At 37.6% G+C, this 20,891-nt stretch overlaps 1 long non-coding RNA gene and 1 pseudogene across 2 annotated transcripts; one reads left to right on the top strand and one right to left on the bottom strand.

Annotated features, from left to right (window-relative positions):
* Window positions 1-1,059: 1,059 nt before the first annotated feature.
* On the bottom strand, window positions 1,060-5,378 carry LOC126594583 (uncharacterized; annotated as a pseudogene).
* Window positions 5,379-15,387: 10,009 nt separating this feature from the next.
* On the top strand, window positions 15,388-17,941 carry LOC126592634 (uncharacterized). Of its 2 annotated transcripts, XR_007612737.1 has the most exons (4): window positions 15,388-15,558; window positions 15,747-15,799; window positions 17,027-17,113; window positions 17,492-17,941. It is a non-coding gene; the product is annotated as an uncharacterized LOC126592634 (long non-coding RNA). The 2 variants fall into 2 exon arrangements; XR_007612736.1 differs by lacking the exon at window positions 17,492-17,941 and having other exon boundaries at window positions 17,027-17,333.
* The last annotated feature ends 2,950 nt before the right edge of the window (window positions 17,942-20,891 follow it).

Genomic DNA, 20,891 nt, shown 5'->3' with positions numbered 1-20,891 from the left:
TAGAGTCATGGTCACCAAATAATTTTAAGATTGAGAACCATGTACCAAATAATGAATGTTGGTCATAATTGGCATACTACAACTAATGTCCTTGTAAGTGAGATGTCTTGAGTTTAATTTTCATCAAAGGTGAATTTGAATCACATTATTGCTAGCTCATTGTGGGGCTAAACTCACTTCCTCCCCTTAGTGTAGACAATGTTCAACAAAAAATAAATAAATAAAAATTATATGAACTCCAGTTGTCAAAAATTAGGAGTGAATTTCCTAATTTTTCATCAACAATAAGTCCCAGTGTGGTTAGACTTCCTTAGGTTAAAGAGCTTAGTCAACAAACCATGTTACATTTTGAATTAATTTAAGCGACTTTTGGTAATGTGATTCTTGGTCTTATCACGTTTTGTATATTTTAATCGATGTTCATACATAGCTAGGTATAGACAATTCAAACTTGTATCTCACTTAGATTGGTCCCAGAATTGTATGGTAAATATAGGAAGCTCGAGGTAAATAAAGTAAAAGCGAAACCTTTTCCAATGCTAGAAAAGGAGGATACATTATGAACTTTAGGAAGGTTCTTTTTTTGGGTAATTGCTTCAACATCGTGCTTTAATTGGCTTCCATGGCGATTCTGTTACCCTTTAGGGCCTATAATATATGCTACGATCACTTACAAATGATGAATATATGCGTTTATTTTTAATGTCGTTCACTAGTACAAAAAAGACTTTGCGCGACGTAGGATCGTCGTTGTGCAAAGTCAAAAATACGTCGCCCAAAAATAACCCAAACGAACCTTCGTCGCGCAAGAACCGTCACGCGAAGGCAGTGAAGGAAGGGTTTGCGCCACGCAGTGCCCACCTACGTCGCTCAAAGCAACTTTGCGCGACGCAGAATCTACGTCGCTCAAAGTAGCTTTGCGCGACGTAGTTTCTGCGTCGCGCAAAGTTGCTTTGAGCGACGTAGGTGGGCACTGTGTCGCGCAAAGTTTTTTTTTTTTGTCATTTATATATATTTTTTAATTTTTAATAAATATTATAATTAAATTCTAAACAATAATTAATAAACCAAGAAAAAGTAATTAATTATAGAATATATGAAAATGTACGTTTGTCCAAACAAAAAAAATAAAAAACTACAAGTCTTCTAAGTTTAATACATCATGCTACTCGGTATCGTCTGGGCGAAATGGCTGGGAAGTCGAAGGTGGAGCAACATTAGGTGCTGGCATCGTCGGGATTTGGAGGCCGGACATCGCTAAGGCCTGAACAATCATATTCATCCTCTTGTCCTGGGCCCTAATGTGGTCGCCCTGGCCGCAACCTGACCTCTTAGGGTTGTCACTTCCTCCTTCAAGGAATTGACCTCTCCTGTGGACAATCTGGAAGAAGAGGCACCCGTTTCACGAACCCCCGCCTTCCCTGTACACCGAACAACCTTACCATGACGACGACTGAACTTCTGATCCAGGACCTTAGTCACGATCTGAACATCTGCATCCTTGGGTACAATGACGTCCTCGATCGGGGTCTTTGGGGGAAGCTGCGATGTTGCTTTTTGGAGAATAGCAGTGCTCTTTTCCACCATATCACCCTGTAATAATAAAGAAAAAACATATAATGTTTAATAACAAAATATAAATAATATTTGAACGATTCATAAAAATAAGAAAAATAACAATTACATATACTTACATAAAGCTGGTCATTGTTCTCATTGTTGGGATGAACGTAAACATGCTTGAACAGGTCAATCTGTGGGAACTTAGAACCCTCCTAAAGAAAAAAAAAACATTAAGAAAATTTTATAAATCAATAATAAAAAATAAATTGTATAAAATTTCAAAATTAATATACTTTTACCTCACGTCGTGCCTCAACCCTATACGAAAAGGGCTTCGAACCGGAATGGTGGAGAAATGTCTTTGAGTCCCGAGCTTTGTTGCCAACAGCAAATTTCTTCTGTTAAACATACAATATATATGTTAGTGCGACTATTTGAAAGAAATTATTAAAAAAAGCTTAAATAAAATAACAAAAACAATAAATTATTATTAAAGTATTATGTACATACCAAAAATTTTGGATCCGTAAAATGTGTGCAGAGCCACTCCCAATCCTCTCGCCGCTCCTTATACTCGAGTGGGCAACCCTGTAGGCGAGCAATCTCCGAAGATTCCCATAGCTGAAAATGCTTGTGAAGAGCGCTCTTCCAATCTTTGTACCGGCTTGCTAAGGTCTCCTTTAAGTAGGCACTGACCTCAGGGGATATGTCCTCCATTTCAAAAACGACCTACAAATATGAAAAACAAAATGACAAACAAAATGACCATGTATCAGAATAATTGACAATTATGAACAGAAGAATAGTGTGCAAAATACATGACCAAATTATTCACCACAACAACACTCAGCTATCAGGTGCAAAACAATGAAATGCACCTGATTTCTCTTTCCCCCCTACATTTTCTTAGCAACCAAACAGAAATTGAGAGAAAGATCTTGACTTTACTAATCAAGATGATGGCCCTGCACTAGTTTAAGCAGAGAAAGATGTTGACTTTGCTAAAAATTAATATACTAACCTCCAAATTGTCTCGCACCAGGGTCCTCGTCTCCTCGGGAATTTTTGCCCAACTCTCCCACCGCATAGGACAAAAATTCCTAATAATAAAACCACAGCAATTAACGACGCTGTTATGCTGCTGTGAGGTAACTGCTCCACGATGTCGCTCATCATACACAATCTTGATCAAGGAGGCAGACATACGTACAAGATGTAGCTCCTTCAACATTCGATTGGGCCCCCTGGTGTTTTTTTTAGCTGCCCAAAAAAACTTAAATGGTAAAAACCCTAAGCTTAAATTTGTACAGAAAATTCGGCAAAACCTCCCCTAATCATAAAAGTACCTTAAAATAGTAATTCACAACCCGCAACACATTTTCACAATCATAAAAGTAATAGTTTTGAAATGAAAAAAAATGCAACGTAGTGAGAATTAGAAAAAAAACTACCTGGTTAGGAGGCCCCATCCTCGATTCTGGAGGACGAGGAAGTGTGATCAGAAGGCTCCGGCTCGCGGCGGCGCCGGTGAGGCCGCCGTGCACTGAGAGGCTCAACTGACACTGATGACGTTGATGATACGGGCACCTGGGACGTCGTAGGAGTAGCCTCCGTAAGGGGTGTAGGCTCCCCAATCAATGGAGCACTCACGCCTGGAGCACTAGATGCTGATAATGCAGGAGCTGCATTGGACACACTCCGACGACGAGTGATCAACTGCGACGTCTATACACTTTATGAACCATAAAAATATAACATTAGAAACTAATCATTTCTTGCATTTGAAACTAATAAAATAGCAACCAAAGTAATATAAGTAATTAGAGCAATAATATCAATACAAGAATATTTAAACTAATCCTTTCTTTCATCTGAACAAACCCTAAAAGAGAATCACTATAGAAGGATCAAATTAGTTAAACCGTGGCAGTATGTGTATTTTGTGAGCAAAAATGATAGATTTTTTCACTGATTTGTTCCACCTCATGAAAGGTTTAGAATAAACTTTACATGGGATATGTGGGTTATTCTAATTAGAACACGAGCAGGGCAGCCAATCTTCTCGAAACTGATAAAAAAGAGCAAAACATTCAACATCTATTTATAGCTATAACATAAAAGTTATTCTAATTAGAACACGAGCAAGGCAGCCAATCTTCTCGAAATTGAATGTTTTGAGAAGCAAAAGTTTGCTACTAATTGAGATAATTTGATACCTTCTTCAATTGTTGAGTTGGTGCTCCCACAGATAGCCTCTCTAATCCTTGGAGGTGCAAAGGCCGGCCCTTGAAGAAACGAGGAGTTATGTCCAAGAGGAACTCCAAGAAGAGATGTGGATGCCACAACTCCTCCTAAAGCACGCACAAGCTCTCCTTGCACAAAACCAAATAAAACCCAATGTACTAAAACCAATCCAAAGTCCAAGAATGTACCTACACAATCCCATAAACTAAAAAAACCCAATTCCGGGGTAGAGGAGGGCCTTCACTGCAGTAACAGGAAAGATTTCACTTGCAATCAGCTAATCAAGCAGGCCAACATGGGAGAGCGAAATGTTCGAACTCTTGGCTCAGGTGCGGGATAAAAGCTCATTACCCATTTCATGAGGACCCGAGGGCTCATATATATCATCATTTATAAAAAGATTATTACAACTGGCAAGTGACTGTTTGAGAGCTTGAATGCATCTTTGCCTACACGAATCTGAAAATAAAAAAGGGAATAAGAAGTCCTAAAAAGAATTTGAAGACATCAATATGTCAGATCTCTTGTTCCCAAACGCATTAACATTAACCATATTTAATAAAAGATAATGTGATACTACAGATGATACACATTGGCTAGTAGGAATAGGTTCGAAAAATCGAAAACCCAAAAAAATCGAACCGAAGCCAAAGAAAAACGGAATACCAAACCCACCCTATTGGCTAGCAGCTAGTAAAATTAGTTTGAGAATGATCAGAGTAATGTCACAACTGAGAAGCTCTGGTTGTAATTAAAAATAATTCCAAGAAGACCATAGGAGCCTAATTAACAAGCCAGATGAGATCGTTCAAATCGTACACCTGTCCTTCGATGGTAAACTATTCTCCATCGAGTTATGTTGATTGAATAATTCATTCCAAGTCCAAAAACCCACTCACACAATCACATAAACAAAAAATTAAACACAACCCAACAAGTAAAAAGCATACCTTGAGCTTTGCCGTCTCACTAATGAGAGTGAGAGAAGCATCTATGACTCGACTCCGTAATGACAACTATTAGCATACATAGAGAGAAATTCTTAAACCCTGAAATTCAGCTCATTTCCTAATAATTTATCCCAAATAAAAACCCTGATTCAATCCCCATTTCAAAATTAAAACCCTAATTCTCATTCACAAAGTTTTAAACCCTGAAATCCATCTCATGCCCTAGTATCCCAAATTAAAACCCTCAATTCTAAAATTCATCTCAATTCACAATCAAAATCCTTAATTTCACACTTCCATAATTTGTAATTAGACTTACTTTCAAGGAGAGAGACGAGCACGACGAAGGGGGTGGTGGCTGCCCGTCGTTTAGAACGAGAGGGAGAGAGACAACCGACAATGGGGTTCGAGATTGGGGCGATTTGGGGTTCAAGATATGGGGTTCGAGCGTGATGAGCGAATGGGAGGAAGCCTACGGGAGAGAGATGGCGTGATGAGCGAAGAGGAGGAAGGCTACGGAAGAGAGAGACCGAGTGAGAGAGAGAAAGAGAGAAGGGGTCTGGGAAGAGGAGGGCGTGGAGCGAAGGGGTCGGAATATTTTGTCCAAAATTATCAAAACTGGCGCTTATTTTTCACACATGCGCCAAAATTATCAAAACTTGCGCGACGAAGGTATACAATTCACGTCGCGCAAGGTATTTTTAATTTAAAAAAATAATTATAAAAATTACTGAAAATGTGGCTTTACTCATTTTAAATTTAATTTTTTTTTACATAAAACTCACAATAATATATTTTTCTAATAAAAACTTGACTAATAAATTGGTAGCTACTTAATAAATATACATATCATTCAATTTCTTAAGTGTTATTGTTTGGACCCAAATTTACATCATCGGCCCATGTAATCAAGGCCGTTGAGTAAACGTAGTTCTCAACCGTCGGATGGAAAAGTGGAGATAATTTTTATTGTTAAAGGATAATATTATGATTTTTATCATAATATTTATCGTTTAAAAAATTATCTTGATTTTTTCTTGTACAAGATGAGGTGCAAATTATATCTTCAAAGTGAGCAGTACAGTTCTATTTAATTTGGGGTTCTTGGGATTTAAACGTGAGGTAGATTAGAGCATCGGAGTATTTTATTGTTATTATCCATTTAAAAGTGGGTGATAAATGGTGGATAAATGTTGTTGAGCACGTAGCTTGGAATCGATCAAGATGGTTTGTTGAGATGCATGCATGATGCATGGATGGGATGAAATTATGAGATAAAATGAATTTAATATTCATTTAAAGGAAGCCTAGGAAAGTAGGTCTTTTTGGTGATGTGATGATAAGGTAGGCTAGGTTTTTAATGCTTATTTCTTGGGTTGGTTCCGTGAAGATGGATGGAGGAAAGCAAGTGGTGAAGCCACGTCACCAAAGATCAAATCCTTTAAAGATCAAGTCACGTCAGATATGGGAATTTGAAATAAGAGTCTGATCCACGTCAAGAAATTCTCACGCAATACTCGGCAGCATATCCCTATAAATACAAAGGCAGTAGCAACGAAGACCCCCCACAAAAATCAATACAAAAATTGCCCTGCGCAAACTCTCACAACTTGAGATCTTTTTCTTTTCCTTTTTCGCTGACACATCTTCCGTTGGCATCAACAGCACTGTGGAAGCAACCGGTGATATCTTAAGTCGGCATAGATAGCTCTGTCACCGTAGAGTCGGTCGGTCTCGCAGTATCTTCCGTTGGCATCAACAGCACTGCGGCGAGAACGATCGACTGCCTATCCAAGTCTCGGTCGAGAAGGGTTTTCGAATCCTTGTTGGTCGAGGTCATCTCATTAGCCTTCTCGGCGAGGTGGGGTGTTACAGTTATTACATTCGGCACATTGTAAGCCGAATTCGGTTCGTGAACTTTGTAAGAAATAGCAGCCTTGTCTTCAGGCTCGAGAACCCAAGAGGCCGAGACGCGTTCCTTTCTCGACCGCAATCGCAAGACGCAGAAGTCAGTAGCGCGACCCAACGCAGCATCATCAAATTTACTCCTCGGCCGAGCCTCGGCCGACGAGTTGGCACGCCCCGCAATCACCAAAGGACGTAGTTAGCTTAGAATATATTCGGCCTGCGCGCCACGTAGGCTTTGTAATTTCTAGGGTCAACATTTTGGCACGCCCAGTGGGACCCAGTGCTAATACTACGAAGTTCATATGATATATCAAGATTCCAATTTGGCTCAACGTAGCCGATTGTACGAGCTCCTGGAGGAATTGAAAAAACATAATGAGGAATGTAAAAAATCTTTGGAAGCAGAAAAAGTTCTTCGTGGCCATAAAGAGATGCAAAAGTCATTCGCTTGTATGTTGAAAATAAAAGCTCCTGTTACCCTGCAAGGGCAATGGGTAAATGAAGACAAGGCTCGATTTAATGCCTGGCTAGATGAAGAAAATTTTCCTTATGTTTCTGATTACAGATCGATTCCATTTGAAAAATGGTTAGGCCCAAAGGCCGGGGGGCAATTTTTCGCTCCGGCCGTAATCAGACATCGGCCTAAGAAAATTGTTAATTTGGCCGAAGAACAAAGGCCACTTATTTTTTCGGTCGAGGCTGAAAATATGGTCAGCCAAGAAGAAAAACCTAGGCCACCTATTTTTTCGGTCGAGATTGAAAGTGTGGTAGGCCTAGAAGAAAAAGTTAAAGTTTCTGAGCCACAAATTGACTCAAAAAATGATTCGCCAGAAAAATGCTCCAATGACGAACAAGGCCAAGACATAGGCCTAGCCAGAAAAACCACGCCAATCGATATGATTATTAGTGATGAAGCCGATAAGGAGGAATCTCATTCGGCCAAGTTATTTGAATTAAAAGCCGAAATTATGCCTGGGGGGCATAATAATTGTTCAACACATTCGGCGGCCGAAAATAAAAAATATTTCACCAAGTCAGAAATATTTGGAGATCATTTTTTATTCGGCTCAATGCAAAATTTGATTGGCTGTGTTGATATACAAAAATCTCGGTTTGGAATAAAGCATTGTTGGCCTCCTCCTGATTATGATTCGGCCACTTTTCTTTGTCTACTAAAAAAAAAAAAATATATATATATATAATAAATTATTTTCTTAAACATACGGCTATGCAAGCCGATGCATAAGAAAATAAGGGGGTAACACAGATATAATCGGCGGTTTAAATTTTTTTTTTCTCGCCGAGGATGAGCATATATAAAGAGGCTGATTTAAAAAAAAAAAAAAAAAAAAAAAAAAAAAAAAAAAAGCATTTCGGCCGTCTAGGCCGAGGCCGAATAAAAATTTGGTCGAAAACACTTGTTTGATTATTTTGGCCGAATACATTTATTTGTGGACTTTGCTTACAAAACCTCGGCCTCGGTCAAAACATATATATATATATATATATATATATATATATATATTATATGTAACTACTTTTTGGCCGAATTTTCATGAATATATATATAAGTATGGGGCTTTGAAAGGTCCAAACTGAAGACAGGCTTTAAGCCTAAAGCCTAGACCTAAGGGTGGCAGGTATTTTGGCAAAAGTGTTTGACTAAAAGAGAGAGAGAAGAAAAGATGTGATGGAGCTTTACAGCTTGCTTTGGGGTGCTATTATCAAGAAGGAAAGATATATATATATATATATATGCCAACTACACGGCTGGCCGATCACATCAGACTTCAGGCTACTTATATATATATACGCGGCATCCTTTTCTTCTCGGTAGTGAAAGCTGTGGTAATTTTCTCTTCTTTTCTGCTAATCTGGTGCTCTCGGCTCTGCTCTCTGCTCTCTGTTGCAGCCTTTCTGCTATCTCATAGATGGTGCACATTTTTTCTCACCTTCGGCTGTTATCATTCGACGATAAATATATGATTTGATCAGTGGCATTCAATCAAGGAATGGTGACCGAGGGTTGTTGGTCGAGCGCGACGAAAATTTTCTCGGTCTTATATTTGCCCACTAATAAGTTGGTCGACCAGTCAAAGAAAGGTGGATTTAAAATTTTTATTCCACTTTCCCTGACATGATGTGGTGAAGTAGAAAGATTTGATGTGACTCAAATATGGTGATATTATTCGTTTCAAGCTTCTCGACCTCGGCTCAATATATATATCTATATAGGTAGGCCGAGCTGCTATGGAAAATTCTGCTCAACCTCGGCCCCAGTTTTTTTTAAAACAGTCGAGAGCTGCGGTAGCTCACGACACTGGCAGAAGAAGATCATGACATTGGCAGAACAGAGGTGATGATAAATATTTTAGCTTCTGCCGAGTAAATTTGTATTCGGCGGTGGTTCCTCAATAGTTCTCGGCAATATATTTTTCCTAGTCATTCGGCGGAGTTGTGAGTTTCAGAGCCATCTAGCCAAAGTTGAGAAAGATTTTGATATGCGTTGATGAATAATTTCCATGATCATTCGACTTACGAGCCGAAGTTCAAGGAAACTGGGGGGCAATGTTTGGACCCAAATTTACATCATCGGCCCATGTAATCAAGGCCGTTGAGTAAACGTAGTTCTCAACCGTCGGATGGAAAAGTGGAGATAATTTTTATTGTTAAAGGATAATATTATGATTTTTATCATAATATTTATCGTTTAAAAAATTATCTTGATTTTTTCTTGTACAAGATGAGGTGCAAATTATATCTTCAAAGTGAGCAGTACAGTTCTATTTAATTTGGGGTTCTTGGGATTTAAACGTGAGGTAGATTAGAGCATCGAAGTATTTTATTGTTATTATCCATTTAAAAGTGGGTGATAAATGGTGGATAAATGTTGTTGAGCACGTAGCTTGGAATCGATCAAGATGGTTTGTTGAGATGCATGCATGATGCATGGATGGGATGAAATTATGAGATAAAATGAATTTAATATTCATTTAAAGGAAGCCTAGGAAAGTAGGTCTTTTTGGTGATGTGATGATAAGGTAGGCTAGGTTTTTAATGCTTATTTCTTGGGTTGGTTCCGTGAAGATGGATGGAGGAAAGCAAGTGGTGAAGCCACGTCACCAAAGATCAAATCCTTTAAAGATCAAGTCACGTCAGATATGGGAATTTGAAATAAGAGTCTGATCCACGTCAAGAAATTCTCACGCAATACTCGGCAGCATATCCCTATAAATACAAAGGCAGTAGCAACGAAGACCCCCCACAAAAATCAATACAAAAATTGCCCTGCGCAAACTCTCACAACTTGAGATCTTTTTCTTTTCCTTTTTCGCTGACACATCTTCCGTTGGCATCAACAGCACTGTGGAAGCAACCGGTGATATCTTAAGTCGGCATAGATAGCTCTGTCACCGTAGAGTCGGTCGGTCTCGCAGTATCTTCCGTTGGCATCAACAGCACTGCGGCGAGAACGGTCGACTGCCTATCCAAGTCTCGGTCGAGAAGGGTTTTCGAATCCTTGTTGGTCGAGGTCATCTCATTAGCCTTCTCGGCGAGGTGGGGTGTTACAGTTATTACATTCGGCACATTGTAAGCCGAATTCGGTTCGTGAACTTTGTAAGAAATAGCAGCCTTGTCTTCAGGCTCGAGAACCCAAGAGGCCGAGACGCGTTCCTTTCTCGGCCGCAATCGCAAGACGCAGAAGTCAGTAGCGCGACCCAACGCAGCATCATCAAATTTACTCCTCGGCCGAGCCTCGGCCGACGAGTTGGCACGCCCCGCAATCACCAAAGGACGTAGTTAGCTTAGAATATATTCGGCCTGCGCGCCACGTAGGCTTTGTAATTTCTAGGGTCAACATTTTGGCACGCCCAGTGGGACCCAGTGCTAATACTACGAAGTTCATATGATATATCAAGATTCCAATTTGGCTCAACGTAGCCGATTGTACGAGCTCCTGGAGGAATTGAAAAAACATAATGAGGAATGTAAAAAATCTTTGGAAGCAGAAAAAGTTCTTCGTGGCCATAAAGAGATGCAAAAGTCATTCGCTTGTATGTTGAAAATAAAAGCTCCTGTTACCCTGCAAGGGCAATGGGTAAATGAAGACAAGGCTCGATTTAATGCCTGGCTAGATGAAGAAAATTTTCCTTATGTTTCTGATTACAGATCGATTCCATTTGAAAAATGGTTAGGCCCAAAGGCCGGGGGGCAATTTTTCGCTCCGGCCGTAATCAGACATCGGCCTAAGAAAATTGTTAATTTGGCCGAAGAACAAAGGCCACTTATTTTTTCGGTCGAGGCTGAAAATATGGTCAGCCAAGAAGAAAAACCTAGGCCACCTATTTTTTCGGTCGAGATTGAAAGTGTGGTAGGCCTAGAAGAAAAAGTTAAAGTTTCTGAGCCACAAATTGACTCAAAAAATGATTCGCCAGAAAAATGCTCCAATGACGAACAAGGCCAAGACATAGGCCTAGCCAGAAAAACCACGCCAATCGATATGATTATTAGTGATGAAGCCGATAAGGAGGAATCTCATTCGGCCAAGTTATTTGAATTAAAAGCCGAAATTATGCCTGGGGGGCATAATAATTGTTCAACACATTCGGCGGCCGAAAATAAAAAATATTTCACCAAGTCAGAAATATTTGGAGATCATTTTTTATTCGGCTCAATGCAAAATTTGATTGGCTGTGTTGATATACAAAAATCTCGGTTTGGAATAAAGCATTGTTGGCCTCCTCCTGATTATGATTCGGCCACTTTTCTTTGTCTACTAAAAAAAAAATATATATATATATATAATAAATTATTTTCTTAAACATACGGCTATGCAAGCCGATGCATAAGAAAATAAGGGGGTAACACAGATATAATCGGCGGTTTAAATTTTTTTTTTCTCGCCGAGGATGAGCATATATAAAGAGGCTGATTTAAAAAAAAAAAAAAAAAAAAAAAAAAAAAAAAAAAAGCATTTCGGCCGTCTAGGCCGAGGCCGAATAAAAATTTGGTCGAAAACACTTGTTTGATTATTTTGGCCGAATACATTTATTTGTGGACTTTGCTTACAAAACCTCGGCCTCGGTCAAAACATATATATATATATATATATATATATATATTATATGTAACTACTTTTTGGCCGAATTTTCATGAATATATATATAAGTATGGGGCTTTGAAAGGTCCAAACTGAAGACAGGCTTTAAGCCTAAAGCCTAGACCTAAGGGTGGCAGGTATTTTGGCAAAAGTGTTTGACTAAAAGAGAGAGAGAAGAAAAGATGTGATGGAGCTTTACAGCTTGCTTTGGGGTGCTATTATCAAGAAGGAAAGATATATATATATATATATATGCCAACTACACGGCTGGCCGATCACATCAGACTTCAGGCTACTTATATATATATACGCGGCATCCTTTTCTTCTCGGTAGTGAAAGCTGTGGTAATTTTCTCTTCTTTTCTGCTAATCTGGTGCTCTCGGCTCTGCTCTCTGCTCTCTGTTGCAGCCTTTCTGCTATCTCATAGATGGTGCACATTTTTTCTCACCTTCGGCTGTTATCATTCGACGATAAATATATGATTTGATCAGTGGCATTCAATCAAGGAATGGTGACCGAGGGTTGTTGGTCGAGCGCGACGAAAATTTTCTCGGTCTTATATTTGCCCACTAATAAGTTGGTCGACCAGTCAAAGAAAGGTGGATTTAAAATTTTTATTCCACTTTCCCTGACATGATGTGGTGAAGTAGAAAGATTTGATGTGACTCAAATATGGTGATATTATTCGTTTCAAGCTTCTCGACCTCGGCTCAATATATATATCTATATAGGTAGGCCGAGCTGCTATGGAAAATTCTGCTCAACCTCGGCCCCAGTTTTTTTTAAAACAGTCGAGAGCTGCGGTAGCTCACGACACTGGCAGAAGAAGATCATGACATTGGCAGAACAGAGGTGATGATAAATATTTTAGCTTCTGCCGAGTAAATTTGTATTCGGCGGTGGTTCCTCAATAGTTCTCGGCAATATATTTTTCCTAGTCATTCGGCGGAGTTGTGAGTTTCAGAGCCATCTAGCCAAAGTTGAGAAAGATTTTGATATGCGTTGATGAATAATTTCCATGATCATTCGACTTACGAGCCGAAGTTCAAGGAAACTGGGGGGCAATGTTTGGACCCAAATTTACATCATCGGCCCATGTAATCAAGGCCGTTGAGTAAACGTAGTTCTCAACCGTCGGATGGAAAAGTGGAGATAATTTTTATTGTTAAAGGATAATATTATGATTTTTATCATAATATTTATCGTTTAAAAAATTATCTTGATTTTTTCTTGTACAAGATGAGGTGCAAATTATATCTTCAAAGTGAGCAGTACAGTTCTATTTAATTTGGGGTTCTTGGGATTTAAACGTGAGGTAGATTAGAGCATCGGAGTATTTTATTGTTATTATCCATTTAAAAGTGGGTGATAAATGGTGGATAAATGTTGTTGAGCACGTAGCTTGGAATCGATCAAGATGGTTTGTTGAGATGCATGCATGATGCATGGATGGGATGAAATTATGAGATAAAATGAATTTAATATTCATTTAAAGGAAGCCTAGGAAAGTAGGTCTTTTTGGTGATGTGATGATAAGGTAGGCTAGGTTTTTAATGCTTATTTCTTGGGTTGGTTCCGTGAAGATGGATGGAGGAAAGCAAGTGGTGAAGCCACGTCACCAAAGATCAAATCCTTTAAAGATCAAGTCACGTCAGATATGGGAATTTGAAATAAGAGTCTGATCCACGTCAAGAAATTCTCACGCAATACTCGGCAGCACATCCCTATAAATACAAAGGCAGTAGCAACGAAGACCCCCCACAAAAATCAATACAAAAATTGCCCTGCGCAAACTCTCACAACTTGAGATCTTTTTCTTTTCCTTTTTCGCTGACACATCTTCCGTTGGCATCAACAGCACTGTGGAAGCAACCGGTGATATCTTAAGTCGGCATAGATAGCTCTGTCACCGTAGAGTCGGTCGGTCTCGCAGTATCTTCCGTTGGCATCAACAGCACTGCGGCGAGAACGGTCGACTGCCTATCCAAGTCTCGGTCGAGAAGGGTTTTCGAATCCTTGTTGGTCGAGGTCATCTCATTAGCCTTCTCGGCGAGGTGGGGTGTTACAGTTATTACATTCGGCACATTGTAAGCCGAATTCGGTTCGTGAACTTTGTAAGAAATAGCAGCCTTGTCTTCAGGCTCGAGAACCCAAGAGGCCGAGACGCGTTCCTTTCTCGGCCGCAATCGCAAGACGCAGAAGTCAGTAGCGCGACCCAACGCAGCATCATCAAATTTACTCCTCGGCCGAGCCTCGGCCGACGAGTTGGCACGCCCCGCAATCACCAAAGGACGTAGTTAGCTTAGAATATATTCGGCCTGCGCGCCACGTAGGCTTTGTAATTTCTAGGGTCAACAGTTATACGTAAAAAATAAATAAATTTAAATTTACTTAATAAATATATATACCATTTAACTTGATGCGATACGCATTGTACGAAACTAATTTCAACGATCCAACTGTCAAACTTGTTTGTATATGCATCGAGATCGCATACGCAAAAAATCGCAAAAAACAAACCTTCAGAGATCATGTAACGGGACAAAACTTTTCGACGGTTATAAACGAAAAATCACGATTTAACAGTAGTTTAAACTCCGATTTTGATGATTTTTTACAGTTACACCCCTTGATCCTACATGAATACAACGAATTGATTCGATCGTCAATTTAAAATATTTTACACAAGTGGATATCACAAAATCTTATGTTATACTTGATGAAAGTATAAATAAAATCCAAGTGTTAGGGAATCTAATGTTTTAATGAGATACACATTCTACGAAACTAGTTTTAACGATCCAACCGTCAAAGTTGTTTGTATATGCATTGAGATGGCATACGTAAAAAATCGCAAAAAATAAACCTTCAGAGATCATGTAACGGGACAAAACTTTTCGACGGTTATAAACGAAAAATCACGATTTAACGGTAGTTTAAACTCCAATTTTGATGATTTTTTACAGTTACACCCTTTGATCCTACATGAATACAACGAATTGATTCGATCGTCAATTTAAAATATTTTACACAAGTGGATATCACAAAATCTTATGTTATACTTGATGAAAGTATAAATAAAATCCAAGTGTTAGGGAATCTAACGTTTTAATGAGATACGCATTGTACGAAACTAGTTTCAACGATCCAACCGTCAAACTTGTTTGTATATGCGTCGAGATCGCATACGCCAAAAATCGCAAAAAAAAAAAACCTTCAAAGATCAAGTAACAGGACAAAATTTTTCAACGGTTATAAACGAAAAAATCATTATTTAACGGTTATTTTGACTCCGATTTTGATGATTTTTTACAACTACACTCCTGGATTCTATATGAATATAAGGAACTGATTCAATCGTCAATTTAAAATATTTACACAAGTGGATACCACAAAGAAAAAGGCAATGCAAGAACCCCAAAAGAAAAAGAAAAAAAAAAAGCTTTGCACGACGTAGGTATACCTGCGTCGCGCAAAGTTTTGTTTTGTTTTGTTTTTTTTTTTTTTGACCTTTTTGCTCCTCCCTCTCCCTCTCCCTCTCCCCTGTACATGTTGTTGTTGGTTGTGCCATACGACGTCGTCTCCTACATATATATATATATATGATTGTTTTTACCATTTTTATTTTTTGGGTTTGTGAGAAAATCAAACAATAAGCCTTCAAGTATGGTGCTTTTTGTGTATGGGGTCAGGTCTACAAGGTCTCCATCGGAGCTGCATGGGAACTTTCATGGTCATCCAACCGTCTCGTGATCCAAGTCCTTGATGATTCAACCGACCTTACAATCAAGGTATAAAGAATCTCATCCTTTCAATGGGTCATTTTCCTTTTAGTCCATTAGCAGAGCTCCAAGGATCTCAATGTGTGCGATTTTAGACCCAATTTCTGACATGGGGTTGTTCCAATGCGCAATGTCCGAGTGGGTTTTCAACAAAATTGACAAAAAAATTAATAAAAATTCATCTGAAATTGTTGCAGCAAATGGTGGAGCTGGAATGCCAGAGGTGGGCAAGCGAGGGCATAAACATAAGGTATCATATCTATTTCAATCTTGTTTCCCCCCGTATATTTATGATCGAGATAAAAAATTTCTTCGTTTCGTTTTGACAATTTCGATTACAATTTAGGGTTGATCAGCATTTTTTTGGGTGAATTATGGGTTATGTGGGATCATTTAGGTTTGTGCATGTTGTTTAATTACTTCTTAATTTGTTTCAAGTTTTGAATTTGCATTGATTTTATCTGAGCAACAATCTATCCCTAAATTAGATCAAGTTAACTAAGCAGTTTGCAGTTTCTTAGCTTTTGTTTCCCTAAACCAATCAAAATCCTTCATACTCCTAGTCATTCATTCTATTCATTCAATTGTTCAAAACCAAAACTCAACTTGTTAAAAATAAGCATTAACAAAGACACAACATTAAGTTGCTTGAATGCAAAACTCAGAAGTGCAAATTCTAGAAAATAATTAAAGAAAAACATAAATACACAAAAATAAAAAAATCCGAACATAAATGTAATCAATAAATAGTTAATTAATTAATCAAATAAATACAATACCTGAAGGTGAAGGTTGAGAGAGCTAGAGATTCTGAAAGAGAGAGGTTAAATGTGAAGAAAAAGGCCCTTGTTGAGAGAGCTAGAAAATAGCTTTGCGCGACGCAGGTACAACTACGTCGCGCAAAGTTGTTTTGCGCGACGTAGGTGCACTTGCGTCACGCAAAGTTGGGAAAAAAAGCGGTAAAGCATTTCGGTTTGGTGCCAAAATCTTACGCGACGTAGCCTACGTCGCTCAAAGTGGCTTTGCGCGACATAACTTTGCGCGACTAAGTTTGCGTCGCGCAAAACAGCTTTGAGCAATGTAGCCTACGTTGTTCAAAGTTCCGTCGCGCAAAGCCACTTTGCCCGACGTAGGGTGTTTAGCGTCGCGCAAAAATACTTTGCGCGACGAAATTTTCTTTGTCGCGCAAACATGTTTTTGTACTAGTAATAATGGTAACTGTTCAAGAGGCTTGGGAATTAGGCATCAATATGAAGTCAAATGTTAGAAGAAAGATGTTTTTTTTTTTTTTTTTGTAAAATTAATTAGTAATACAAGAATAGTCCAATTCTTTATAAACACATGCATGATTTTTTTTTTTAATGAAGAATTTACTCTCAACACACACACACCTTCACATGTGACGAATTTTTAAGCCTAATACATCAAATCAAATTGGGTGATGGAAGTATGTTTGACCCTTGAATTTCACATGCAGGGCAACATGCTTTGATACTATGAAGAAAGTTGAGGTTTCACCATAAAACCAATTTGCAATATAGGAAGTAATTCACACTCAACAAATGTAAGTGGAACTATAGTAGTTTCATGCCACATTGGTTAACTAGGCGATGTGTTAAAATCGATTCTTTTATGGGTCTTTTGATTTAGACCTAGTCAATAGTGTTAATTGTGAAAAACTATTTAGTACTACGGTTTAGTGGTATTCTTCTTCACTCATAAGTGAGAGGTCTTAAGTTTGATATTTGCCAAAGGTAAATTTGAACCACATTATTGCTGACCCATTATGAGGCTTAACCCATTCTTTCATCCTTTTAATGTAGATAATTTTGTTTGTTAAAAAAAAAAGTGAAAAAAACCTACCTGTCTGCACTAATAAATATAATCCACTCAAGCAACCAGACGATGACAATAATACTGGTGGATTTGGGGTGATTGTAAGGGAAAACAGGGGGATTTTGTGGCAGCTCTCTCAGGTAGGCATGTGGACGTGATTTCGCTATTGCAAGCAGAGTTGATTGTTGCAACAAGGGCTGACATGTTTGTACAGGAGTTGTGAGCTATTAAAGCAGAATTTGAAGGAGATTCTATCATTGCAATAGCTGTTTTGCAACAACAAAGTGATGATAGCTCTAATTTGGGGCCAATAATTAACGTTATTCGTTTATTCCCTCAAATTTTCTTTCAATCCGAACTCAGTCATGTTAAACGACAAGCAAATTAGGCAGCAAATAGGCTTGCAAGTGACTTGGAGAGCAACATGAGGTGGCTTGGTTTGAGGAACAACCGAACATGAACACCAATAATTATTTCATAAAATTGTCAATTACTTTAATTTAAAGCTTAAATTTAGCTATGTCCCCTGGAATTTGATTTTAGTTTCACGTACTTTGCTCCCTGTAACTTAAAAGTCGGCACTTTACTTTCTGAAACTCAAAATTCACTTCACTTTTCATCTTGGAACTCAATTTTGACTCAGTTTGCCCCTTGAAACTTGAAAATCGTCTCTTTAATACTCAAAATCACTCCACATTGCCTTAGATATGTTAGTTTCTTAAGTGGGTTTGTTTTGGGTGAGCTAGGCTAATCAATTTCTTTTTTATTTTATTTTTCCATCTCTTCAATCTCTTTTAAACTTATGATTGTATGATTGTTGAATGTTGACGCATAATAGAGATTTATATTCAAATTTATTGCACATGTGACATAGTCTTATTGAGTGTTGAGTCACATATATGTTTTAGGAGGCGATCTATAAGTGTCAAGAAGATGAGAGAGTTCATAAGTCAAAGGGGAACAAATTTTAAGTTTCAAGATTTAAAGTGATGATTTTTTAAATTATAAAAGGTAAAGTGAGATTAAAATGAAATTTCAAATGGCGTAGCTAATAAGCCTTAATTTAATACTTAGAAAATTATCACGTTAACATCTTTGAATCAAAGGCATTCAATTTGACAATAACTAAGGAAAATAATATCAAAAAATTATTTGGAAAAAAAAATGTAACAAGCTAATAATATTAGTGGAATCAATTGCATATGATAAATGAGCAAATTATGTGCCTACTAGGGAGTAAAATAGGTAAGAGAGTTTCACCCCAGTTTTGTCTAAACCCTAATCTGATTCATCACCTTTAAAAAAGGAAAGTTTACCTACGTATTATGACTCGTTTGGATGTGCTTTTAAAATAGCTGAAAACACTTTTAGAGAAAATATTTTTGGGTTCCAAAAGCACTTTAAGTGAAGCACCAGTTATGTGCTTCTTCTAGGAAGCACTTTAAGTGCTTTTCCAGGATTTACTTATATTTTTACTAAGGATTGGTTCCAAAAACATTTTCACCAAAAGCGTTTTCAATTATTTTAAAAGCATATCCAAACGAGCCCTTAGTCAAAGAGTTTAATTTGAAGATGTACAAATTTTGGGTTTTCACTAAAATTATGCCTTCAAAATAGGGCTAAAATCAACTTTTCTATTTTTTAACAACTATATTCATTAAAACAACTAGAGGAAATTGTAGAAATAGTTCCTCAATTTTAATTCAATTTAAGCAATAATCTCTCAACTAAAAATTCATGATCATTGGTTCCTTAACTCATCAAAACGTTTATCTATGAACATTTTCGTCATCTCTGTTATAATTTCCATCAAAACGAGTCTCCTATCACATACATGACGTTGAATCAAGGGGCAAATATTAAATGCCAAATGAAAAAAATTATAGCAATGGTCCTTCAATTTTAATTCAATTGGAAATGGTCCCTCCAAGTTAACTCAATTGGAGCAATGATCATTCAATTTTAATCCAATTGTAGCAATGGTCCTTCTAACATGAGTCATTTTAACGGAATTCTGATGGAGTTGACGAAAATGACTATAGTTCCACATTGTGATGAGTAAAATGATTAATGGTTATGAATTTTTAGTTGATGGACTATTGCTCCAATTGGGTTAAAGTTAAGGGATCATTGTTACAATTTTCTCAAACAAGTCATAGTATATCAAAGTCCTACACAATACACGAATCTCAACATAATTGCAAAAATAATAACTCCAAAAGACTAAACTAAAATGGACAAAATTCCCGCAAACAATTAAAATCCACAACAGTAAAATCTAGCATAACACTTGCATGAGCCTACATTTCTCAGACCAACGATATGAAACCTAACGTTGAAGCCTGGCCACCACCACAAATCAAAGTTGTGCTACCATAAAACCCACATCATCTAGCCAAGAAGAACCTGTAGAACAAAAGGAAGATATGAAGATGAGTTAATCTGCAATGATCCAACTATTCATAATATAAACGTTGTATTATAGTCTACTTGCAAAGAAAAATCTCTCGTACATAGATAAGAGAAATAAGTACATATTAGTTGTCACACTATTAATTGCACTGTAAATTATCATAGTGATGGGTTTGCGGTGCATAGAGTTCATCTTGCAAAATTAAAAATTGCATTAAGACTTTAGTCTTAGTGTAACAAACAGTATAGCAATAATCGGCACATCGATCTCAACTCATCATTGCTCTAGTGTTCTTAATCTCACGCTATGAGGATATAACCGGATTATTCATCCTACACGTGAGACTCTTGAGCTTAAGGTTGAAATTACATGGGGTACAAGTTGTACTATACAACTACAAAACCATTTATACAATTGTCCAACGGGTAAACAATTATGCAAATAAGAACTTAAATGGCTACGGATAAATAACTGAGGTTAACCATTCATCATAATCGTTATTAATTCCTAGTTACAACTACAAATCCATAAACACCATTATTGTCTCGAAAGTCAAAATATTATAAAAAAGATGAAAGAAAGAAGAATCCATTGCCTTTTGATTAGTCCAATATTTTGGTGCTTAATTATATGTATAAATCTTTCAACTTTTTGGCAAAGATATCTGAAGTTTAGGCATTATATATGTTTGCCATGGTCATGCATGCAGGTTATATATGCAAACTGTGTATTTGACTATGACACTTGGAAATTAGAACCATGTGATATGTGCTTTAAAGTAATTTGAATTTGGACGCATTGCATTGCGTTGCATTATTATTGCTAGTTTTATGTGACCAACTTTTTATGGATAAAACAAAAGAAAGCACAGTGATATGTTGACAAACCAGGCTTTCACATCTTTGTTTTTTTTTTGTTTTTTTTTGTTGACTTTACTGAATTAAATACGAATGGTTACATTTACATCTTCCACTAAAATATTAAAAAGAAATTTTGGACCTAACTCATTCCAACCAAATCTCCCGCCATGCTTAACGACGTGCACCGTCATTGAGTGAGCTGCACGATTGCATTGCTGAAGGGTAAAGCAGAA

This window comes from Malus sylvestris, chromosome 12 (assembly GCF_916048215.2).
Source record: "Malus sylvestris chromosome 12, drMalSylv7.2, whole genome shotgun sequence".
Taxonomy (NCBI): Eukaryota; Viridiplantae; Streptophyta; class Magnoliopsida; order Rosales; family Rosaceae; genus Malus; species Malus sylvestris.
The sequence above is the reverse complement of the archived record's forward strand: the minus strand, read 5'-3'. Positions and strand labels throughout refer to the sequence as shown.